Source organism: Balaenoptera physalus (assembly GCF_965194825.1).
Source record: "Balaenoptera physalus genome assembly, chromosome: 7".
Classification (NCBI taxonomy): Eukaryota; Metazoa; Chordata; class Mammalia; order Artiodactyla; family Balaenopteridae; genus Balaenoptera; species Balaenoptera physalus.
In genome coordinates this window covers 37,737,786-37,755,992 of record NC_138886.1, presented here as the reverse complement: position 1 = coordinate 37,755,992, position 18,207 = coordinate 37,737,786, and the positions used below count along the sequence as shown (strand labels likewise).

At 42.3% G+C, this 18,207-nt stretch overlaps 1 long non-coding RNA gene across 1 annotated transcript in view; it reads right to left on the bottom strand.

The window, feature by feature from the left end:
• LOC309663855 overlaps positions 1-18,207 on the bottom strand; it is a 71,324-nt gene that overhangs the window by 24,780 nt on the left and 28,337 nt on the right. The window contains exon 3 of the long non-coding RNA XR_014265497.1: positions 14,498-15,336. This is a non-coding gene — a long non-coding RNA (uncharacterized lncRNA). The remainder of the gene's footprint in view (positions 1-14,497; positions 15,337-18,207) is intronic.

Here is an 18,207-nt window from a genome sequence, read left to right as displayed (position 1 = left end):
GTGGCTTCTCTTGTTGCGGAGCATGGGCTTAGTTGCTCCGCGGCATGTGGGATCTTCCCGGACCAGGGCTCGAACCCATGTCCCCTGCATTGGAAGGCGGATTCTTAACCACTGTGCCCCCAGGGAAGCCCTGTGTCCCATTTTATATGTGAGGAAACGAAGGCAAAAAAAAAAGTTAAGAAATTTCCCTTCGGTCACACAGCTGGAGAAGTGGCACAGCAGTTGGGCTCCAGCGCCTGCATTCTAAGCACCAGGCCACACACTCCTGCATGAACACACACACATGCCCAGGAGCATACACACATGTGCACAGACACACATGCCCAGGTGCATACACACGTGTGCACACACTCACATGCACACACAGACTACTCTTGCTCTCTCCTGTGGTTTCACATGGCTTACAGTCTGCCACACGCACGGCTCACTCCTTAGGACTCTGGAACCTGGCTCCCGTCCCCAGCTAATGTACAAAAGCAATGATGACTTTACAACCATTCTGTAATTATACACGATCATGGAGATAACAACATATGGTTAAAATCCAGGAAAAAAAAGTCTTCCTTTTGCCTCTTCCTAAATTTCTTTTAGAATTAACTTCTAGAGACAGCACTGGACCAAAGATCTCCATGATCTTATGAAAGCCCCCTAGGAAGTCTCCTATCCCTGGGGATGCTTGGGAAATACACCCTTAGACAAGCTGAATGGCAGTCTCTGTGGGTGAGGAGAGTGTGACAGCTCACCCCCAAGATGGTCCCAAAGAATTCTGCCTCCCTGTCAGTGTCTGGCGCTCCCCCATCAAGTGGTGAAGCTTCTGCAGCTCCCCCGTGGTCAGCACCGGCTCTGTGACTGCTCAGATCAGTAGAATGGCGAGGAAATGGTGTACTGAGATTTCCAAGCCAGGCATTAATCAGGCCTGGCCACTCTGAGCTGCAATTTAAGCAGCCCAGGGTTCTTCGCTGGAGAGAGGTCAGAGAGGTCCCGGGGGCTGAGATCCACAGGCAGAAGCATCCTGGCCGCAGACGTGCAGACGCGCCACAGCCCGTGTCCATCTGACTGCGAACACATGAGACACCCAAGGGAGAGGAGCTGAGGACCCTCCAAGTGAGATCCAGCCAATTCTGGTAATTTCAGAAAATAAAAAGTGGTGCTGTTCTAGGCAATTACATTTTGGGTGGTTTGTTACAGAGCAGTAGATCCTGGGAACTGGCATATTCCCAGCACAGAGATGCTGTTCAATAGGAATGGAATGGAATGGAATCCACATATGTAATTTAAAATTTTTAGCAGCCACATTAAAAAATGTAAAGAGAGAGACAAGTGAAATTAATTTTATTAATATATTTTATTTAACTCAGTATTGCAAAAATACTATCATTTCAGCATGTAACCAATAAAAATATTAATAAGGTATTTTACAATGTTTATACTGTCTTCAAACCCAGTATTTATTTAATATATCCGGCACATCTCAGCTTGGATCAGCCATACTTCAGGCAGCTAGTGGCCACCAAACCGGTCAGCACAGCCCCAGAAGGAGCTGATACCTGCTAACCTTTGAAAACCACTGCACTGTGAGTAGGAAACAAAAGGGAAACTAGTTCTTGCTGAAGGCCAGTTAATAAATGCTATGTTACATGTCTTCACATATTCCTTATTTAATACAAATAACACTCACACCCGCTCGCACAAAATCCTGACAGGTGACAGGTGAGTATCACTGGCCTCACCTCACAGATAAGGAATCAAGGACTCAGGAAAAGAAGCAAGATACACAGTTCAACCCATAAACCTGATAAGACTCAGTTCAGACTTCTAACCTCCAGAACTGTAAGATAATACATTTTTATTGCTTAAACCACTAGGCTAGTGGGAATTTGTTACGGTGATGACAGAAAACTAGTACAACGTCCAAATGCAAAACCTCGACCATTTGGTCATTCAATAAATGTCTGATTTACGCCAAGCTCTGGGATCCTCAACTAGTGAGCTTTGAGAGAGAGACAGATGTCTTCTAAATAAATTGTTACCAGGTCCCGAGAGAGCTGCTAACACACAAGCACAGCGTTTGCAGGAACACAAAAGGTGCACCACAGTTGTGCTGGGGCGAGGGGAAGGCAGGCTTTGTGGAGACTGAGCTTCAGGGAGACTTTGACAGTGGAGCGACCTCTTGATGGGATAGGAATTCACCTTCATGTAAAGAGGAAGGGAGATCCCAGGTGCAGGAAACAGCATGCATAAGGCAAAGAGGCATAAAAGAACTTGGCCACAACTGGAAGCAAAGTTTGCTGTGTGGATAGATTATCTTTCGTTTGGGAAGCAAGATAAGAGATGCAAACACAGGTAGGTGAGGTTGGGCTCTGAGGGACTATTAGCCACTTGTTAAGGAGCTTGGACTCTGTGCTGTAGGTAGGACACCTACCTACAGCAAGAAAGAAAGTCTTAATTGGATTTTTATTTATAAAGATCACCCTGTTTACAGGGTTGGGGATGAACTGATGCTGGAGAAACTCTGAGGCAGAAACTGAGGTGCCTCCTGCTCTACCTGGAGTAGGAAATTCTGAGGCCTGAAGCAAAACAGAGAGAGAGAGAGAGAGAATATGGACAGATTCAAGAAAGATTACAGAGAGGTCACCTAATCAACAGGGCCCCAGAACCCACTAGAGGTAGGTGATGGAGAAAGAGAGGAAGGAGTCAAGACTGATTCTGGTCGGTAGCTTCCTGAGATAGGACATGTAGAATGAGGAACAATTTTAAAGAAAAATTAACACATTAGAATTTGGACATGTTGGGGCAGTCATGCCTATGGAATTCCCATTTGTTAGTGGATGGGAATATGGTCACGGGATTTTTTTAAAAGACGGGGATTAAAAATACAGAAATTGGAAGTCATCAGCTAGACATAGTTCTAGAAACCACGGGGGTGGAAGACATTAGGCAGAGAGAGAAAGGAAAGAGGAAGAGAGGGCAGAACAGAATCCTGAGATTACCGATATTCAAAAGGCAAGCCAGACATTCACAGTAGTGAAAAGTCCCAATTTTGCTCTTAGTAGCTGTGTCACTTGGAGCAAGCTGATTAAGCATTCTAATTCCCAATTTTCTTGTCTGTACAATGGGTATAGTACTCACGGCATCCTCACAAGACAACTCACATCGCTCCCTTCTGGGAGGTCCAACAGCCTCTATTAGCTACATATCATATGGCTGCCTGGTCATATATTTTGTTTTCTTTTTTTTCTCTAATATTAAATTGTATGGCCGATTACATACCCTGATATCCCTACACGGCTTTGATGCTGAGCACTCATAATTATACAGATATTATTGAACCTGAAAGCAAATATTAAGGGGAAAAAATAGGTACCCATATTGTTCACCTGGCCTTCAGTTTCTTTAATCTACCAAAAATGCAGGCACATCCTACTTTAAGGAAATCAGGAAGATACAATTTCATACAACTCAAACAGGTTTAAGGCTGGGAAAATTAAATTACCTCACCAAAAACTACCATGTGCTTCACAACTGCATTTTGAATGACTCAATCTTATGGACAGGTTTACACCCAGTGGGCTCAGCAGTGGCGCTGATACATCAGCCTGAACTTTTGTGTTTTTCTCAAATTTCAGGCCGTTGATCGATTTAATGCCTGTTGAACTTGAATGTTTACAGCCTGTGGCTCTAGTGACGGCAAATGTATTTACCAATGGACAATGGTTGGGATGAATGTCCTATCAGCCCTACAGGGAAAGCGCATTTCTAGGAGAAACTTTTCCTGGGGTTGAGAGGTTTTCCAAGAAAAAGCAGAGGAGTTCAGGTTGTTAACCAAACATTTATGGCCTCCTTCCGAAAACAAATTTTGTTTCAGACAGTGCAAATCCATAAACTCTTCTAGTTCAAGTTTTATGACGTGACATGGAATGAAAGGGACCACGCCGGGAAATATCTTATGAAATCTAAATCAATCTAATCATTTACAGACAGTTCTGGGTGTACTCTGATGCTTTTGCAAATATGTTCCTATAAAAGGGTTTCATCTTCAAGAAATTCATGGAAAAGACTCTGACAAGTACAGGTTTCTGGTAACTGACTGTACTGCTGAACTGAATGAATAAGCATTTTCAGAACTCTAATGAAAAACTGATGAACTCATAAAAGTGCTAACAAAAGATCAAGATGAAAAAAAAAATTAATTACATGGGACTGAGTGAACTGATGAGGATGAGTATAATTTTTGTGACTTTCTGTCTGAATTAAAAAAAAAAAAAATCCCACAAGGACTCAGAGGCAAAGAATATACAAATCAATTTTCACTGCAAAGTAAAGGAGCTGTTACAGTGGAGGATTACCGGACTGAATGTCAATATTATGACATGGTATGAGTGTGTTTCATGTTTGGTAATTGCAATCATTGTTGCTTTTGTTGTGGTCATCCATGTACAATGCTTGGTGTCAGTCTATTTATCTCTTGTAAAAATAAAATACAGTGTGTGTGTATAAAAAAAAAAAGAACTTACATGTTTTGCATTATATATAACATTCTAAAGGCTGTAACACTTTATTTTTTTTTCACATCTTTATTGGAGTATAATTGCTTTACAATGTTGTGTTAGTTTCTGCTGTATAACAAAGTGAATCAGCTGTATGTATACATATATTCCCATATCCCCTCCCTCTTGAGCCTCCCTCCCACCCTCCCTATCCCACCCCTCTAGGTCATCACAAAGCACCGAGCTGATCTCCCTGTGCTATGCGGCTGCTTCCCACTAGCTAGCTATTTTACATTTGGTAGTGTATATATGTCCATGCCACTCTCTCACTTCGTCCCAGCTTACCCTTCCCTCTCCCCATGTCCTCAAGTCCATTCTCTACATCTGCAACTTTATTCCTGCCCTGCCACTAGGTTCAGCAGTACCATTTTTTTAGATTCCATATATACGTGTTAGCATACGGTATTTGTTTTTCTCTTTCTGACTTCACTCTGTATGACAGACTCTAGGTCCATCCAGCTCACTACAAATAACTCAATTTCTTTTTTAATGGCTGAGTAATATTCCATTGTATATATGTGCCACATCTTCTTTATCCATTCATCTGTCTATGGACATTTAGGTTGCTTCCATGTCCTGGCTACTGTAAATAGTGCTGCAGTGGATATTGTGGTACATGTCTCTTTTTGAATTATGGTTTTCTCAGGGTATGCCCAGTAGTGGGATTGCTGGGTTGTATGGTAGTTCTATTTTTAGTTTTTTAAGGAACCTCCATACAGTTCTCCATAGTGGCTGTATCAATTTACATTCCCACCAACAGCGCAAGAGGGTTCCCTTTTCTCCACACCCTCTCCAGCACTTATTGTTTGTAGGTTTTTTGATGATGGCCATTCAGACTGGTGTGAGGTGATACTTCATTGTGGTTTTGATTTGCATTTCTCTAATGATTAGTGATGTTGAGCATCTTTTCATGTGTTTGTTGGCAATCTGTATGCCTTCTTTGGAGAAATGTCTATTTAGGTCTTCTGCCCATTTTTGGATTGGGTTATTTGTTTTTTTGATATTGAGCTGCATGAGCTGCTTGTATATTTTTGAGATTAATCCTTTGTCAGTTGCTTCATTTGCAAATACTTTCTCCCATTCTGAGGGTTGCCTTTTCGTGTTGTTTATGGTTTCCTTTGCTGTGCAAAAGTTTTTAAGTTTCATTAGGTCCCATTTGTTTATTTTTGTTTTTATTTCCATTTCTCTAGGAGGTGGGTCAAGAAGGATCTTGCTGTGATTTATGTTATAGAGTATTCTGCCTATGTTTTCCTCTAAGAGTTTGATAGTGTCTGGCCTTACATTTAGGTCTTTAATCCATTTTGAGTTTATTTTTGTGTATGGTGTGTAACACTTTTTTAAATGGTAGTTTTACCTGTGGAAACTATGCCGTTTTCACTTAAGACTTGGGTACTTTGACAAGCAAATCTGATGGCACAGTATAAAGCAAATTAAAGTCTTTACATGTTTGTTTATTTCTAATTTTCATATTTAACACATTGTTAACATAACTCAGAGGACTCAAGCCAGGCCACAATGCAATAACAACCATTTAAAAACCTCCTTGATAAGTGGTTCACAAGAAGTGACCTTGTTATCAAACGCTTCTGCACGCAGGTGTTTTGTGTTCCCAAAGAAACACAAACCTGAGTGGAAGCTACACTGTAAACAGGCTGGCTGCCGGGCTGACCCAACTCACCGGCAGGAGCACACGGGGGAAGGGCACAAGCAGCCTCCAGCTCTCCTGTCTTTGCAACATAGAGAATCGATTATAAAAAGAGAATCAATTCTGCAATCTGGGTGTGACGGCGGCACTCTGGAGTCATTTAACTGTAATATGACCCCACAAGACAATTCAGTGTTAAACAGTGATTATGTTATTCAGTGGCGTCCAGGCTGTTATACATAGAATCATAGACTGTCAGGACTAGAAAGGGCCTCAGGGATCATTTTCTTCAGCCCCCTCCGTCGCTGTACAGATTAGAGATGCCTAAAGGAAGACAGGGACTTAGTCAAGACTCTTCAGCTGTTCGGGGTAGATTTAAGATCAGACTTTGAGCCTCCTGACACTACAGTCCTCCAACGTGCTGGGCAGAAGCGAGCAGCCACGCGGAGGGCCTGACCTGCAGCATCCTTTCCTGCTCATCCAGGACAGCAGTGCAGCACCCCCTGCCTGAAGCTAAGGTAGCACCGAGCCCCTTATTGTACTAAAGTTAAGATTCTTATGAAACCAGAATCTCACAAATGATCAGGAAAAGAACTACACGCCTAAAGTTATGTTTTTGCTTTGTCAACAATTAAAGTATCATTGGCCTGGATTTTGTTAATGCACGTTTTTATTCTCTCTTTTTTTTTTTTTTTTTTGGATATTTAATCCCTTTAGACCAGCAAAGAATCATCTTTTCATTTGTGGCAGAAAACTAGGCAGAAAAAATAAATCTAACAGAAAACATTCTTATTTCCTAAGAATGTTGCAAGGATTAAAGTACAGTTAAATCCAAGTTCTTCAATGATGCAATTTTCATTCTAATCCACATCCCCAAATATTATTTATTGCTAACACCATTGACTTAGCTTAATAATTACCTGGGTAATAATTTAAACAAAATGCTTCCAACTGGCATGATATACAATTTGCTTTGTTGAGATTTTTTTTCCCTTTACCTTGGAAAATGTCATAATAGACAGCTATATTCATAATAGTCTCCTGTGTTTAAAATCTGGCTCCTGGAAGTGATTCATATACATCAACTATTAGCTTTGTGGTGACATCTTGCAGAAACGTCAACGACACCTCGGATGCACCTCCCTTGTTTGGCAGTAAAGGTATTTTGCTAAAGTTCACAGTGAACAAGCAGCATTACCAGTTTTTATAAAAACCATGTTTGTTTCTCCAACCACTACTGAAAGACAAGACAGTGTTTTCCAATGTAGATTCATGTTATGGTCAACAAATCTGGCACACACAACAGCTAAGTGAAAATTCAATCCTGCATCCGGTTTTCCAAATGTAAGGCAAAACTTTACCGGGAGAGATGGAAAACAGCTTCCACTATATTCGAACCATCTTTGGCGTTTTGTTTTACAAAATAATGCCCCATAGGTCTGTAAAAAATATAAATACACCATTACATGAAGGCTTTAATTAGGTTTCCTGGAATGTTAGCTTTTAAAACCAATAAATAAAATAAAAATACTCCCCTTTTGAGTATGCTAAAACTAATAGCTAAGAAATTGAATTCAAAGTTTCAATACTTTAAAAAAAACAGGTTTGAGCCTAGTTATTCCAGGAACAACTCCTAGTCAGAGGATTTTTATTTTGCATCCAAAAAAAAAAAAACCCCGTAATACAAAATTTCATGTTTTAAGGTTCTTATTTCCAAGAGTCACACGTGCTACCAAGTGTTCTCTATCAAATAATTTGAGAGAGAGAAAAATGATAGCTTAAGGTAACCACTCAGGAATTAAATGTCCATCTAAAGTATGTGATGAATTGGGAGGTTGGGATTGACATGTATACACTAATATGTATAAAATGGATAACTAATAAGAACCTGCTGTATAAAAACTAAATAAATAAATAAAGTATGTCTCCTTTTGGCCAGAAGCTAACACACATTCCCCTTCACCCTAACATCTTTCCCTATCAAGATTCAACAGCCTCTCTGTCACTAAAACCAATGGACATTTTCTAGTCCTCTATTTTTCAACCCCCCCAGTGGTTATGCATACAATCATCGATCATATCACTCTCCTTCTTCAAACCCTTTAATGCTTCCCCCATCCCTCTCAAGTAATACTGAAATGCTTACCTGGCCAACAAGGCTTAACTTGTATGTGGCCCCAGCCAACCTCCCAGGTTTACCTGTCGCCACTCTCCCTCACTCACAACGCTCAAGTTACCCTGGCCGTCCCTCTATTTCCCCAATGCTCCAAATTCCCTCCCACCTCAGGACCTGTGCACCTACTGTTCCCACTACTAAGTCATCCCCTACCCTACTAACCCCCTTCATCAGGCTGACTTTTACCTCCCTTCCAGATTTCTAGGTAATCCTCCCTTGAATTTAAGTGTTTTCTAACCCTGAAAAGTCGATATTAGGTTTTCTTATTATAAAACCTCTTGACATATGTATTTTCCCAGTATAGCACTTGCCACAGCTGTAATTGACCAAGTTATTTTTGTGTGTCTTTGTCTAACAAGCTGGAGACAATTTCCCTTAGGAAAGGAGAACTGTGTGTGCTGTGGGGCTGGGTGTGGGCGACACGGTCCTGTGTGGGATACGGGCAGGATGTGATGCGTGCTCCGGAGCAGAGAGAAAGGGAAGAACCGAACAACGGGCAAAGACTACCGTGAAACCTTTACCCATGAGCCCCCAAATCCACAGAAAAGCTTAAAAGAAAAAACAAACATGAACGTATTTCTAGTAGAAATGCCTAGTGCTGCTACCCGGCACAGCCAGGTTATGGGGTGAAATAGAGACTGCCTTTGAGGATGCAGGAGGGTGGAGGTCAAGAGATGCATAATAAGGAAGCAAACCTTGGGAAATCTGAGAAATCGTGGAGAGGGAATAAAACTGGCCTGCAGCCAGGAATTCTGAAATCTCTAGAGGGACACGTGGATTACATGAGTTTAATATCTATCTGCCCCAGACAGTAAACTACGTGAGGGCAAGGACAGTCTGCTTTGTTCTCTACCCTTTGCTCAGCTCACAATGAAGTGCTTTTCACATGGTGGATAAAATTAAATATGTGTTGAATCAATCTCTTCTGTATTTCATTGCCTAGTTTTGATGTTTATCATATTTGGCTCAAAGTTCTAAAATTTAAAACAAGTAATAATTCCAACTTAAAATAGTGAGGTTGGGACTTCCCTGGTGGTCCAGTGGCTAAGACTCCGAGCTCCCAATGCAGGGGGTCCAGGTTCGATCCCTGGTCAGGGAACTAGATCCCACATGCCACAACTAAGAGTTTGCAAGCCACAACTAAAGACCCTGCACGCCACAACTAAAAGATCCTGCATGCCGCAACTAAAGATCCCGTGTGCCACGACAAAGACCTGATGCAGCCAAATAAATAAATAAATAATATTTTTTAAAAATAGTGAGCTTGAAACTTCTTTTTAAAGTTAACATGTGTACGCTACAGAGCAGTCCTTTCATGGTGCTGAGGACAGACAGCAATGATAGCAACATCAGGTCAGACTGTTACGGTAAGAACCTCTTATTTGACCCAAGGAGCATCTGGTTCCTTGTTTGGGAAAGACAAGTCACAAGAGGGCCATGCAGCCTTCTGATACAATGATAATAACGAGAGAATAAACATTACCCACAATAACAGTCTGGACAGAAACAGGGTCCAACCACTACACAAATGCATAACCAAAAATAATTTTACACTATTCCAACTGAATACAAACCTTAGAGAAAAGAACAAATCTTCCAATTCCCTTCAACCCTTCACCCAGGTGACACACAGCACCACCTGCTGCCCCTTGGCACAGGGACCCTCTGGAACCAAACCCATGTTTTCAAAATAGGACACCCATTCTTTTCCCTTTACCCAAATACCAGGACTAGAGAAGGGTTCCAGGAACTGGGGAAGAGTGAGGAGGAAGACGAGAGAATTTTGCCTCCTCTTTGTCACTGACACTCAGTGGGGGAAAACGATCACGTGATGGTTTTACCTCTCTAAGGGATTTAATTCTTGGTGCAATTACTAACAGTTGTGGGGCAGACAGGCGTAGGGGGGCACTGGGAGTTCTGCCTGTATAAGGACAGAAGACCCATCAAACTGAGTGGAGGTCCGTCAAACAACCTCTTCAGTTAAGGTTGACAAAAGTGGAAGACCCCTTCCAGCTTGGACCCACTCTCACTCTTACCATGGCCAGTTTTTCTCCAAGGTACCCTGGGACATGTTTTTGTCCCTCTGCTTCAGCAGCGTCATGAAGATCAGCCTTGTTTCCTACCAACACGATAGAAATGCTCTCATGGGCTGCAGCCTACCACGAAGATAAGAAAAAAACTGTGCACACGTCACACATTGGACAAGTTATAAGGATGATGACGACAACATCTACCATTTCCAAATGCCCCTCATGTGCCGCGTGATGTATACACAATATCTTCAAACCTCAAACTATCTCTAAAAGGAGCCAAACTTTCTCCCATTGTCAGGTGAGAAAACTGAAATTCAGAGAGGTTAAATAAGACCTTGTAAGGACCAGGGCCAGAGTGGTCCAATCTGATTCCATCACCCTTGCCACTATACAAACCAATAAAACTCAAGAGGTGTGACCACAAAACTCTACTTGGCTGTGGTACCCACATAATTTTCCACAACTTTCACTCCAAACAGTGGTGATTACAAATCAACTTCATTACCCCAGGTATAAAACACACAAGAATTCCCTCAGCTACAACGGGACAAAAATGGAGTCTGAAAGTTCCACACTCACTGCTCTCTGGTTTATAACAAAAGCAAAATACAAGGGCCCTAAGGGTCAACATTTTTCTTGTGAGGAGTCACTGAGCGATCACTCAAAGTAACAGACTTAGGATTAATGCCCCCAAATCAGCACAGCACGCTGTCACACAGCCCCGACACTCACAGGGGAGCTGGCGAGAGCAGCGGAAGCTGTGAGAGGCAGGGTTAAGCTTGAGACCCCACCAATCCCACCACGTGGCCGCTCACTGGCTGCGTGAAGTCAGGCGAGTCTCTTCCTGTTTCTGCCTCACCTTCCCTATCTGTAAAATGAAGGGATCAACAAGGGCACATCCCCCTTCAGCAGGCGGGATGAGACGGGAGGACAAGCAGACAACCCTTGCTCTGGATCCCGAACAAGAGAGACAGCAGCCCTGACTGAGACGCGGGAAATGACCCTTTGCGGTGCCTAAAGACCTCCAGGTGCTCATCCACTTCGGTGCCACACCTGATACAGCATCAAGAAATGAGCCGCAGGAACAAGGAAACTGTATTCGACGTCCTTTCTCTTCAGACCATTTTCCTCCAAATGAACGTACCAGAGTGAAGTAAAAGTGAAGGGGAGGGCTTCCTTGGTGGCGCAGTGGTTGAGAATCTGCCTGCTAATGCAGGGGACACGGGTTCGAGCCCTGGTCTGGGAGGATCCCACATGCCGCGGAGCAGCTGGGCCCGTGAGCCACAACTACTGAGCCTGCGCGTCTGGAGCCTGTGCTCCGCAGCAAGGGAGGCCGCGATAGCGAGAGGCCCGTGCACCGCGATGAAGAGTGGCCCCCGCTTGCCGCAACTATAGAAAGCCCTCGCACAGAAACGAAGACCCAACACAGCCAAAAATAAATAAATAGAGATACTTCTCCATTAAAAAAAAAAAAACAAAAACGAAGGGGAGAAGGAAATGAAAGGCCTTCCCTAAAACTGGATACCCCACCCATTAAGGTGTTACGTAATTGTGTTCGGTGGGGAACTGCTCAGGATCCAAGGGGGCATCACGTGGAAGCCATGAATCAAATATTCGCTTAAGTAAACCAAGGGTCTGAGCGTCTAAATGACTTCCCAAAGTCATACAGGAACATACTGGCACCTCCTTGAAGTCCTGACTCACATATCACCTTCTGGTGTGGCTACCCTGACCACACTACCTGCAGCCCCCTGCCTCACCGTAAGACCCGTTATCCAGCCCTCTTTTTGTTTTCATAACATTTATCACTTTCTATCATTCTACTTATTTTATTTAAGTTTGTTGTGTGTTATGTCTCCCCCACTGGAGCACAAGCTCCATAAGGGTAGGGCTCTGTGTTTTATTAATGGATATATTGCAAGCACTAGCTCAGTACACACACAAAGCAGGTATTTCAAAAATATTTTTCAATGTGTAAAAGAGATCAATATTGTTTGAATATTGTAAATATTCAAACAATAAATGATTCATGACAGGTAAGTAAATGGTCTTCACTTTATTATAAGATTTTGTAACCCAGTGGTTTTCAATCAAAGTGTATTAATTATTAATTTAGAGGGTCCATTCACCACTGACATTCTACTGCTTCTCAACCCTCTGGCTTATCCCAACGATCTCACCATTAGTTTCTACCCATATTTATAGTGTCCATATAAATCATCCCAATACAATTTCCTCAAATTAGAAAAGGTAAGCCATGGCAAAGGTTCATTGTGATAAGTGAAAAGTCAAACGCCAAGTGGCATCTAATTTTTTCTCTGTAACAAATTCAAGAATTCATCTTGAGTACAGTTTTCTTCCTTTTTAGACCATATGAAAGGTAATACGAATAGCTAAAAAGGTCACTTATCATATGTAGGTGCTTATTTAGCAAATTATAGCCATGGGGCCCCTGGCACAGGCCACAGCTGGTCACTAAGGGCTATTTCAACCCTATGGCCGACCCTGCCTTTTGTGCCTCCTTTTCTTGAATATAATCCAAAGTCTTAAAATGAAGACCAAATCCAACAGTTCCAACAATAAAATGTTTTGCTACAGATCTTAAATATCTGTAGGTATGAGTGAGCTGGGATTATCCATTCTCACCGGATTCTCCAAACTCACTGGTCTATCCCAGGGAGGTCATCTGTTCCCTTGAGTAGATGCCTCTCCTCTATGCACTAACTACCTTGGAGATCCTTTCTTGACATCAAAAGATTTTTTTTTCTTAATTTGTTGCACACTCTGGTGCTTAATCAAAGGAGCAACCAATGTTGAATCAGGAGGTCCCATTTCCCCTTCTACTCCTAACCCCTAAATAACCAAAAACCAGTGTCATACACTTTCTATGCCTTAGGTTTCTCATAAAAAGTGAGAATAACATTACATTTCTTACTTCCTTTCTCAGATATGTTATAGAGATGAATATAACATGTGGGAAATTTTGTGAAATAAAATACTATATAAATGTCAACACGCTTTCATTGTGTTTATAATAATTTTAAGTCGTTGATATTTCAGTTGAACAAAATGCATGTTTACTTATCATTGTCTAAGTCTTATTGCAATTTCAACCAGTCATTTCTTAAATCACTTCTCTAGTTAGAAAGAAAACACTCATTCTGGTGATTTACAGGCTATGAAATAGGCCCAACTGAAGAATCTAGAGGCTAACCTGAGATCAGACAGCAATCAGTTCTCTGTTCAGCCACCGCTGCACTTAAAGCCTGTTAAAAATGATAGATAACAGACTTACTTGAAAAATTGTATTAGCCACCAGTTTTGTTTTGTTTTTCTCCGGGAGAGCGTGCTAAACCACGGCTTGAACTGTAGTTTCATGGTTATTAATGACTGTTGGTAGCACACTAACTGTGGTCAAAATCATTTCCTACTTTAAAAAGTATTTACCATGAAACCAAAGGATATGAAAGCTCCTCAGATGAAAGACACCATCTTACTGGAGCAAAACAAAGCACAGATAGTTACCACGCATGTTTAAAATACCAACTGGTTATTTCAGTGGTACTTGGAGATGTGTAAATCACCCAAACCACTGCCAGAAAGAATAAGGTCGAGAACACGGTTCTCTGTGCTATAGAATTTGGACCTGGCACAAGCTCACACCCAGGTGGTGTCTCACCTATGCCTCTTGCGCTCATGGAGGCCCTATTATACCTCCAATCACACTACACACCCAGCCCCATCACCCCCTTGTTTGTGACAGCTGCTGCTCGTTCTTGGGCTGCCTGAATTTTCATTCGCTGCCCATGGGATTCTGATTTTATCTATAAGAAAACCCAGAAGTTATCTTTTTTTCCCCAGAAGCTCACTTTAGTAGCGTCCTTGGCTCTGTGGGAACTTGCCCAGCTACTGAGGAAGAGACCAGTACTGCCAGATGCCGCTGGGAACCCCACATCTCATATCCAGTTCTTCCTAATGGCCTGCATCAGTGGCTTCTAATCAAGTTCGTTTTGACAAAGAAGAGGAAAGTGCATTTTCCAAGACAGCCTGTGACTCTCCTGTGTAATTTTTTTGTTTCTCTGTTTGGACTTCTTACCTCAACCATATCTTCCCATTCTCGCACATTGAGAAAGCTTGTCTCACACGTAACGTCATACAGCAGCAAAACACCACCTGCTCTTCTGAAGTAAGACTTGGCAATACTTCTGAATCTGGAAGAGAGAAAAGCACGTAAGTAACGGTTCTAATCACTCAGTCAGTTTGGGGCTGCCTCCTTCTTCATCTCTTTGATGCTCACTTTCTTCTCATCTTCTAAAATAAGCCCCAACTGAGAAGACTCTAATTGCAGCCTATTACTGTGAAATAGCCATCCCCGAGGCCTAGAATGACTTGTTGAACGGTAATAGCATAAGAATCTGGGCTGCTGATTTAGAAAAGCAAATCATTTTCTCCACCAAACAATCCCAAGAATGTCTACAAGCCTCAGAGCATAGCTTGAGAGCATAAGTTCTAAAAATTTCAGCCTCAGCAGCAAGCCACCAGATCCCATGTGGAGGTACAGAGAAGGATGGAAGAAGAGGCACATCAGAGAAAAATTATTTTGGGGGTGGTGGGTAGGGAGCACTGTGGGTGGGTGGGAGAAGAACTACCCATGTGCAACACCACAGGGCACACACACAGGGTACGGGGCACTCACCAGAGGAAGAACACACCTCCACCCACACGTCCTAACTCTAAACCAGGTGCAGCACTTTACAGGACCTTAAATAGGGCCATGTCAACCACACGTATTTTTTAAATGGCTTGTCTGTGCAAACCTCAGCAGAATTCGAAGCATTATGGAAAGCACTTGCCTCTCCTGCCCAGCCGTATCCCAGTGCTGCAGGGCTGTTAGCTCTCCATCTACGACGAGAGTTTTCATTTGAAAATCAACTTCTGAAAAAAATATAAAAGGACATGGAGAACACGATGTAAATAATTCCATCGGTTTTTACTTTCAAGCCCTATTTGGATGAGACAAGGGCCTGTAAGCCAAAGTTCAGCGAGGTAGAGAGAAACAAACCTGGCCTTCATGAAAAGTAACCTTCACAAACTAATTATAAGTCAGACCACAGACATATGCACAGATGCACATCCGCAGGTTGGCTGACTTGGGGAAGGATTTGATCTATGGACAAAAGAAGATCTATGGACAAAAGGAACATCTATGTTCTATTTGCCCACGTAATTAGATGGACTCAGTTATACCTGTGTGTGTGCATGTACATAAATATGCCTATGTATATATGTATATATGCAGGTATATTCTGTGTATGTATATATGGTACACTCTCTAGCAACCGAACCAAATATTGTGGTATTTTTATGAATCAAACTGAAGTGAACTTTCAAATTTGTTATGTTGAAGGGTATAACAGAGAACCACAAATTTACAAAGACACCCACTGTGTAAACCCCCCAAGTGGTAAACCGGGCCCAGATGTAAAACTGGGTTCCAGTAGTAAACCCTCAGACGTAAACCCCCCCAGTCGTAAACATGGGGCCCAGATGTAAACCTGGGTGGAAGCCGTAACCTGCTCAGACGCTGGCCAAACCCCCCGATGCTGTGCACAGGAGCAGAGAAGGCAAGCGCCCAATGCCCCACGTGACTCACACCCGAGCCAGGACCGCAGGCGACTGCAACTGACCTGGAAGCCCCTGACAGGAGGCCGCCCCACAAGTGTCTCCGGGACCCGAGGAGAGGAGCCCCCGACAGGATGCCCAGCCCTCAGGCAACTCCGTGACAGGACGGCTGACCGAGCCATGTGGCTGACAGGGTCTTGGTGCTCCGGCCAGGTGTCAGGGCTGTGCCTATGAGGTGGGACAGCTGAGTTCAGGACATTGGTCCACCAGAGACCTCCTGGCTCCATGTAATATCAAATGGCAAAAGCTCTCCCAGAGATCTCCATCTAAGAGCTAAGTGGAGCTAAGACCCAGCTCCACTCAAAGACCAGCAAGCTCCAGTGCTGGACACCCTATGCCAAACAACTAGCAAGACAGAAACACAACCCCACCGATTAGCAGAGAGGCTCCATAAAATCATAATAAGGTCACAGACACCCCAAAACACAACATCGGACATGGTCCTGCCCACCAAAAAAGACAAGATCCAGCCTCATCCACCAGAACACAGACACTAGTCTCCTCCACAAGGAGGCCTACACAACCCACTGAACCAACCTTAGCCACTGGGGGCAGACAACAAAAACAACAGGAACTGCAAACCTGCAGCCTGCGAAAAGGAGACCCCAAACACAGTAAGTTAAGCAAAATGAGAACACAGAGAAATACACAGCAGATGAAGGAGCAAGGCAAAACCCACCAGACCAAACAAATGAAGAGGAAAAAGGCAGTCTACCTGAAAAAGAATTCAGAGTACTGATAGTAAAGATGACCCAAAATCTTGGAAATAGAATGGAGAAGAGACATGAAACATCTAACAAGGACCTAGAAGAACTAAAGAGCAAACAAACAATGATGAACAACACAATAAGTAAATTAAAAATACTCTAGAAGGAATCAATAGCAGAATAACTGAGGCAGAAGAATGGATAAGTGACCTGGAATATAAAATAGTGGAAATAACTACCACAGAGCAGAAAGAAGAAAAAAGAATGAAAAGAATTGAGGATAGTCTCAGAGACCTCCGGGATAACATTAAACGCACCAACATTCGAATTATAGGGGTCCCAGAAGAAGAAAAGAAAAAGAAAGGGAATGAGAAAATATTTGAAGAGATTATACTTGAAGACTTCCCTAATACGGGAAAGGAAATAGTCAATCAAGTCCAGGAAGCACAGAGTTCCATACAGGATAAATCCAAGGAGAAACACGCCAAGACACATATCAATCAAACTATCAAAAATTAAATACAAAATAAAAATACTAAAAGCAGCAAGGGAAAAGCAACAAATAACATACAAGGGAATCCCCATAAAGTTAACAGCCAATCTTTCAGCAGAAACTCTGCAAGCCAGAAGGCAGTGGCAGGACATAGTTAAAGTGATGAAAGGGGAAAACCTACAACCAAGATTACTCTACCCAACAAGGATCTCATAAAATTCGACGGAGAAATTAAAACCTTTACAGACAAGCAAAACCTAAGAGATTTCAGCACCACCAAACCAGCTTTACAACAAATACTAAAGCAACATCTAGGCAGGAAACACAAGAGAAGGAAAAGACCTACAATAACAAACCCAAATCAATTAAGAAAATGGTAAAAGGAACATACATATCGATAATTACCTTAAATGTAATTGACTAAATGCTCCAACCAAAAGACACAGACTGGCTGAATGGATACAAAAACAAGACCCATATATATGCTGTCTACAAGAGACCCCCTTCAGACCTAGGGACACATACAGACTGAAAGTGACGGGATGGAAAAAGATATCCCATGCAAATGGAAATCAAAAGAAAGCTGGAGTAGCAATTCTCATATCAGACAAAATAGACTTTAAAATAAAGACTATTACAAGAGACAAAGAAGGACACTACATAATGATCAAGGGATCAATCCAAGAAGAAGATATAACAATTGTAAATATTTACACACCCAACAAAGGAGCACCTCAATACATAAGGCAAATGCTAACAGCCATAAAAGGGGAAATCGACAGTAACACAATCATAGTAGGGGAATTTAACACCCCACTTTCACCAATGGACAGATCATCCAAAATGAAAATAAATAAGGAAACACAAGCTTTAAATGATACATTAAACAAGATGGACTTAATTGATATTTATAGGACACTGCAT